The sequence below is a fragment of the Corylus avellana genome, chromosome ca3, assembly GCF_901000735.1.
Source record: "Corylus avellana chromosome ca3, CavTom2PMs-1.0".
NCBI lineage: Eukaryota > Viridiplantae > Streptophyta > Magnoliopsida > Fagales > Betulaceae > Corylus > Corylus avellana.
The window spans coordinates 14159847-14166439 of record NC_081543.1 but is presented as its reverse complement, the minus strand read 5'-3'; the positions used below and the strand labels follow the sequence as shown (position 1 = coordinate 14166439).

Here is a 6593-nt window from a genome sequence, read left to right as displayed (position 1 = left end):
TTCAATTCATATTCCATTTTGTTTCTAGTTCATCAAGTTTTGAGAAGGTAATTAAAGTATCAAGTAATTATCCACATTTACAACGATCAATATCACAATATCAAAATCAAACTGGTCCAATAATGACCAAAAGATAGAACCAAATCCTAGGAAATGGTCCACAGCCACAAGTCTTGCTATGGAGTTGGCTAGGCTGTCAGCTGCTTCCTGGGTGGATGCTTCTGCAAACACTCATATTACATCTTCGGTACTTGATGGTCGTATGAAAGATCGGCCTTGACGGTATTTTGCTGCATTGTTGATTAAAAAAAGTCTTATTAACAATTATTCATGGCTTGTTCCCTCTATGTTGTAGCTGAAATTTTGATGGTAGCCTAAGTGCGCTTGGATTGTCTAGACCAATTATCATATTGACTAATCATGATGCATGACTAAGGATTAATAATATCACATCAACTTAATTTAAAACAGTTATCAATAATATGTCATTACTGTCCTCAGCATTAAGGGCTTCTTGAATGCCAGGGGGCCTCACGACCACAGTTTCTGCATTCGCTGTGATAACAGTAATTCTGTCCAGAACTTTTACATAACAGCATAGGAAAGACAATAGAATTCAATTTCTGTACAAAAATAATAACAACAACAATAGAACAATTATATTTTATTGTAAAGAATGCTTATGTAAGCTAAAAAAAAAAAAAGAAAATACTCCCCTATTCTACAGGACAAATTCCCTCCTTCAGCATAAAAAATATGGAAGGAACATCAAACTACCTAAAGCACCATGCGAGTAGAAGCAAAATATGAGAAACTCTAACAAATAAGCACCATTACACGTTTGCAGATAATATTACTATTAGACAAGCTCTACTGGTTTTGACAAAAGCCATATCAGACAAAAAATAAACTTTGTTATCATGACATGATCTGGTCTCAAGCAGAAGATGCAGGATGAAAAACTTGTTACATGGCAAACCCCGTCCAAATATGTCATACACTAACATAAGCATGTGGAATTTGTCCCACCCCAATGTCTAACATCAAGTAACACACATGATTTCCAACAAATCGGGTCAGGTTTTCTTGAGTTATCAAGGAGAAACCAGGATTCATAGTTCACTAAATAAAGCCTTATCCCAACAACTTGAGGTTTACTGCGATAAAACTTTTGCATAGTTCTGGCCTACAGATAACCATGGCATGGGATATATGCTCGACTTTCTTTTCTTTTTTCCAATCCTTTGAACTATTCACATTTAATTAGTCTTTCCAATTATCCTATTTTCGTCAAGTTAGAACCAATTTAAACAACTCTGATTTGCTAAGTTCATCAATCAGTCCACATCTGTTGCAGCCAATCATGTACCAAAATACGTTTATTATACCATGTCAGGTCTTCCCTTGTTGCTGCTAGGACAGGGCCAACCAGTCTTATTTACAAAAAGTATATAGATTAACAAATAACGTTTATTTACATGTGATTATTTTGAAGCACCATTGAATTTTTGTTTTTTTACTGTTTATATTCATAATTTGGAATCCTTTTTTGTTCTTCCTTTTGTAGGGTGACGGAAACAACGGATTTTGTTGGGGCAGAGATTGTTTCCTATAATAACCTTTACAAACCATCGAGGCAATTGAGAAGACAATTTGAAATATCATAAATCCAAGTTTCAACTAGGGATATTAATTAAGAGAAAAATCGCAAAATCATGTTCTAGGCTAGTTTATCTATTTTTTTTTTGGGTCAGAACCGTAGGCACTTGACTTGTTCAGAGGAAATAATCCTGGCATGTCAGCTATTTTTAATTAAAGACGTCTCTAAACCATTTCTATCCAGCGACTAGAAAGATTGAAAGATCAAATTAATCCTCCAACACCCATGTCAATTAGAGAACAACTAAATCTCTTCATGATGAATGAAAAGGACGTAACAATTATTCTTCACAAATACTACTACTGAAGAATTTGATATCCTTTTTTTTGTCTCTAATGATTCCACAAAACTCCAATATTTTATTTCCAGCACAAACAGCATTTAGTGATGCAGAGGAACAATAACAGGCCCTTACGTTGATATTTCATAGTAGACCCTAAAGTTAGATCTGGCTAAACCAATTATGCATATAAAGCTTCATTTGAATGTAAGAGTCCACAATGCCTATAGAGCTCATATATAGTGCATAAAAAGGAAAAGCACATTCACCTTCCAATTTCAGGATAACAAGATTATCTTCATAGAAGGTGATCAAGAAAACTGAACTCAAGCTGCCTACTCAGTAGATCCTTATAAAGCTCACTCCATCTGTGTCCTGACCATCCCATACAGTGCAAAACAGCCTCCACCAGGAGCAAGTGAGCAACCTACTCAGAGCATCTCCGACTGCTTGGTTAATCAACTTACTGACTGCCAACAGTCTCAAAGGGGCCTTTTACTGTTCTGAACCTGAATCAAACAACGAAATAATTCAGGAAGCACATCACTTAATCATCATATTAAGACTGCTACAGTAAATGAAAATATGATATAGCCTTTAGATACTGAAGAAAACTCCCTATATCAGGCCTCTACAACATAAGAAATATTCTGAGAATAGGATGGTTCCATGGTCATTAGCCTCAAAATAGATGCCAATATCATACTTAGTTGCTTTCTCGTGTGCAAGTATTTGACTCCTGTAGGAGTAAACACAACTTCTAAGCCCAACATTTTGAGGTAATCTGTTTATCCTCCATTTGCATATGCTTTCTGTACAACACCAAGACGAGCATGATAACTACTGTTCATATTTTTCACCACCCTCCTTGCTGAGTGTTTAGTTGCTCCTTGATGAAGATGGCAAACAAAGATAATATCTTGTCACCATAACAAGATCAATCTTATTGCAACTTTTTGATGGCATGGAAAAATATACCAGTTGATCAGCATCCCCATCCAAACAAACACACCTGAAATACTAAAACCAACAACGAAATTAAACCCCAACCCAGATCAGTCATTTTCCTACTAAGCATCAAAATACTTAACTAACTGATAAAGTTTCAAGTTTGATTTGTGTCAAAGTCAACTTAGAATAAAGGAATACCATTATTGTATAGTTTACAATCAAGAATCATTTTTTTATAAGTAGTTGACAATCAAAAGCAGTAATGGGGGACCTTGCGAAGCGAGAGGAGGATCTGGGGAGGAGGGAGCGTTGGTCTTCGTTCATCATTAAACATGCAAAGAATTTAGGGTACATTCATTGTATCGATTTAAAGGAATATAAGGGATCCTGATACTAATATCTAGGACTAAGGTTTGATTGCAAAGTGTTATGAAAGAAATATAACACTAAATCATGTGCCTTTATTGTGCAGATATCTTAAAAAAGGTTTCCAAGCGTTCTGCGTATGTTTAGCTTCAATTGAATCAAAGCTTTGTTTCTTGTTGTAATGATTTTTCTGCCGTTGCCTTTTTGCAGTTCACACTAAACCGAAATTCCAACCAAACCCAATTGCATAGAACCAAGAATATGATCAAAATCTAGCAATTTGCAAAAGCAGCAAACTTCATGCTCAAAAGGATTTTATCAAACACGTAGCAGAGATAACATATGAAAGTATATAAAAGGAAACAAATTCGAAAGCCGGCAACATCAAAGGGAATGGGTCTTACAGAGAAAATCTTCTTTTCATCAAAGGAATGAGCCTCACACACCCGAACTGAACCGAAAATTCCCTTACGCCCAGGTTGTTCCTACCACACCACAAACCCAATCACTTACATCCAGGTTTTCCTCTAATTCCTCTCCTTTTGGAGCAACCAAACGACCCAGAAATTTTTCTCTCTGTCACCCAGAAAGGTAGCAAACATGCAAGAAACTAAAATTCTAGATAGCGATCTATACGAATACGATAGAATTCAAGTGGACTTTTCATCTTCTACAAAAATAAATAAATAAACAAATAAAATTTATAAAAAAAAGTTAAAAAGCCTTTAAATTTTCATTTCTTTTCGTTTTCCCATACTTTCTCAACAACCAAACAACCTATAAACCAAAAATAAATAAACAAAATATATGTGGGTCACATTATCCGGTCGACGCTTTACATACCAGAGGAAATCAAAAGGAAAAAAAGAAAAACGAGAGAAAAGCTTACCTCTGTGGATGGATTGTGGCGTGGCTCGGCTGTTCTGCAACGGAGAAAATGGAGAGAGAGAGAAAGCGGGAGAAGGAGAGACAGAGAGAGAGAGTGGTGAACTTTCAGTCGTTGGGTGCGAAGAAAAGGAAAAGCTTTTTGTTGTTGTGTTTTCTCTTTAATTTTAATGTTTAGATTGCATTATTCAGACTGTTCATTGGAAACGAACGGTCTGAATCGTGCGAGCATGAGCATGGACATACATAAGGCAATATCCATATTTGTCGGCTGCCGGGATTCGAGCGTTTGCAAAATACACGCGCCATACAAATACTAAAAATAAGAGTTTAAGATTGGACCAAAATCATAAAAAATAAAAAAAAAAAGGTAAAATCTTCGCATCAATCATATCAATATAACTAGAATTTTCTATATAACGAACAAACCCTTACATAGACCGAGGAAATCAATATAACGAACCAAAAAAAAGAAAAAAGACAAAAAAAAAAAGCAGCACACACAACTTTGTAAACTAGTCCGATGAAGCTCCAACAAAAAAAGATGTCAAATATTGCTGGCTTCGTTGTTCCCTTCGACTACAATTTCTTGTAGTTCAACTTGATCAGGACGCTGGGTGATGTAGGTAATGATGGGAGTAGGAGTGGCTTGGAGTAGTAGCATTTCATACCAAGGTGATAACATAACGAGCATGAGGAGCATGAGAAAGGCAGGCCAGAAAAGTGGTGATGGTAAAAGGATGGAGGCCAAAAATGAAAGAGTGAGGGGAGCTGAGAAATCTCCTGCCCTCAACTGAAGTGGCCCCACAGTAATAGGTAGCTTGACAGAGATAAAGAGGAAGATCAGTAGCATGAAAATGGCAAGAGACAGACATGCCATAACAAATATGTCATTATTGAAGTTAAGATCTTGAGCCCAATGCTTGGCTAGGGGTATAATGAAGGACCAAAGGGTGAGATTGATGAGCGGGGGAACTACATATCGCAATTCTACTAAGAACGGCATTTTTCTCTGCTCTCCGGAAAACAATATGAAGTTGTAGAATGAGGTTGGAGAAAGAATGGGGGATGTATCGGGAGGGTTTGGAAAAAGAATCGGGGAGGGTTTGGAGAAAGAATCTGGGATGTATCGCGAATTGTTGGGTGGTCCCTCTTTATGTGGGGACCAACCCACGTGGCAGGAAACACAAAGGGTTTAAAACCCTTTGTGTGCTATATATATACATATCTTTGTTTTCAGAAGTATAGCGAGAGAAGAAAGAAAGAAGCGTGCGGCGCAGGTAGAAAAAGAAAAAGAAAAAGAAGAACATCCGTCAGAGATTGGAAGGTCGTTTGTGGTTCGATCTTGATGCAATTTTAGAGTGTTGCTCCTGACGACGAGTGCTACGTATTGACTGGTGTCGATCGTTGGAATTCCTCTCCAATCGCTTGGTTGCTAATACCCACTTGGTGAGATCTTTCTTTATTCTTGTTGGAATCCACTTTAGGGTGATGAATTTATGTTTAATCCAAGAATGCATGTATTCTTGATGTGGTGATAACCTCTAGATATTTCTCGAGGGAAGACAAATTGTAAACTCATTATTGTTGATAGTGGAAGATTTAACTGGACTAGGTCCCGTGGTTTTTACCTTCGCATTGGAGGGTTTTCCACGTAAAAATCTTGGTGTCTTGTTTGTGGGTTTGCTTGATTATCATTTTGCTATTGTGTTACTATTTAATTTGCACAAAGAGGGGTAGATTAATTCCGCTGAGCATCTGAAATTGGTGTTTACCCCTATCACGAATGTGTTGCAGTATGCTAGTTGGGGAAGTCCCCCTGCCACAATTTTATAGGAGAGAAATGCTACACAATTTTATAGGAGAAATGCTACAGGTACTTAAAATTTTATAGGAGACGCACGCGCCTCCTACCAAGTCAATATAAGCAAATACTCCAGGTTAAGGGTGGGCAAATTAACCGTTACCGTTTAACCGGCCGTCTACCGGCTTCGACCGAACCGATATAAACCGTAGCCGATATGCCGATATCCTTATCGGTTAAAAAAAGTATACCGGAATCCGGTCCGGTCCGGTTAAGCGGTTCTTATCGGTTAACCGGTTAACCGATAAGAAACCGGATTTTTTTTTTTTTTTTTTTTTTTTTTTTTTATAATGGTGTTGCCCATGACTTATTTTCCTTTTGCTAAGTGACTTTAATTAGTTAATATTTTGTTTATTATTCATTAATGAATTTTATTTTAATTTGGGTTTGGGTAGGTTTGATGTTTTTTTTTTTAAGTGATGGCATTTGATGAGATTTCTTTGTCTTTGGTAAAAGCATTTTTCATTAACTAGTTTTGCTAGTCTAATTAGCATTCATTGTGTTAATTAGTCCATTTGCTTTGGAAAAATGTATTTTATAATAAAAAAAAAAAAAAAAAAAGTTGAAGTGGATCAATATAAAAAAGC

General features: G+C 36.6%; 1 long non-coding RNA gene across 4 annotated transcripts; it reads right to left on the bottom strand.

Annotated features, from left to right (window-relative positions):
* On the bottom strand, nt 1-4359 carry LOC132173931 (uncharacterized). 4 transcript variants are annotated; one of them, XR_009439359.1, is made up of 5 exons: nt 4147-4359; nt 3662-3742; nt 2647-2960; nt 2210-2449; nt 1-290 (listed from the first exon to the last, which is right to left on the bottom strand). It is a non-coding gene; the product is annotated as an uncharacterized LOC132173931 (long non-coding RNA). The 4 variants fall into 4 exon arrangements; XR_009439361.1 differs by having other exon boundaries at nt 2647-2952; XR_009439360.1 differs by lacking the exon at nt 3662-3742 and having other exon boundaries at nt 4147-4357.
* Between the last annotated feature and the right edge of the window lie 2234 nt (nt 4360-6593).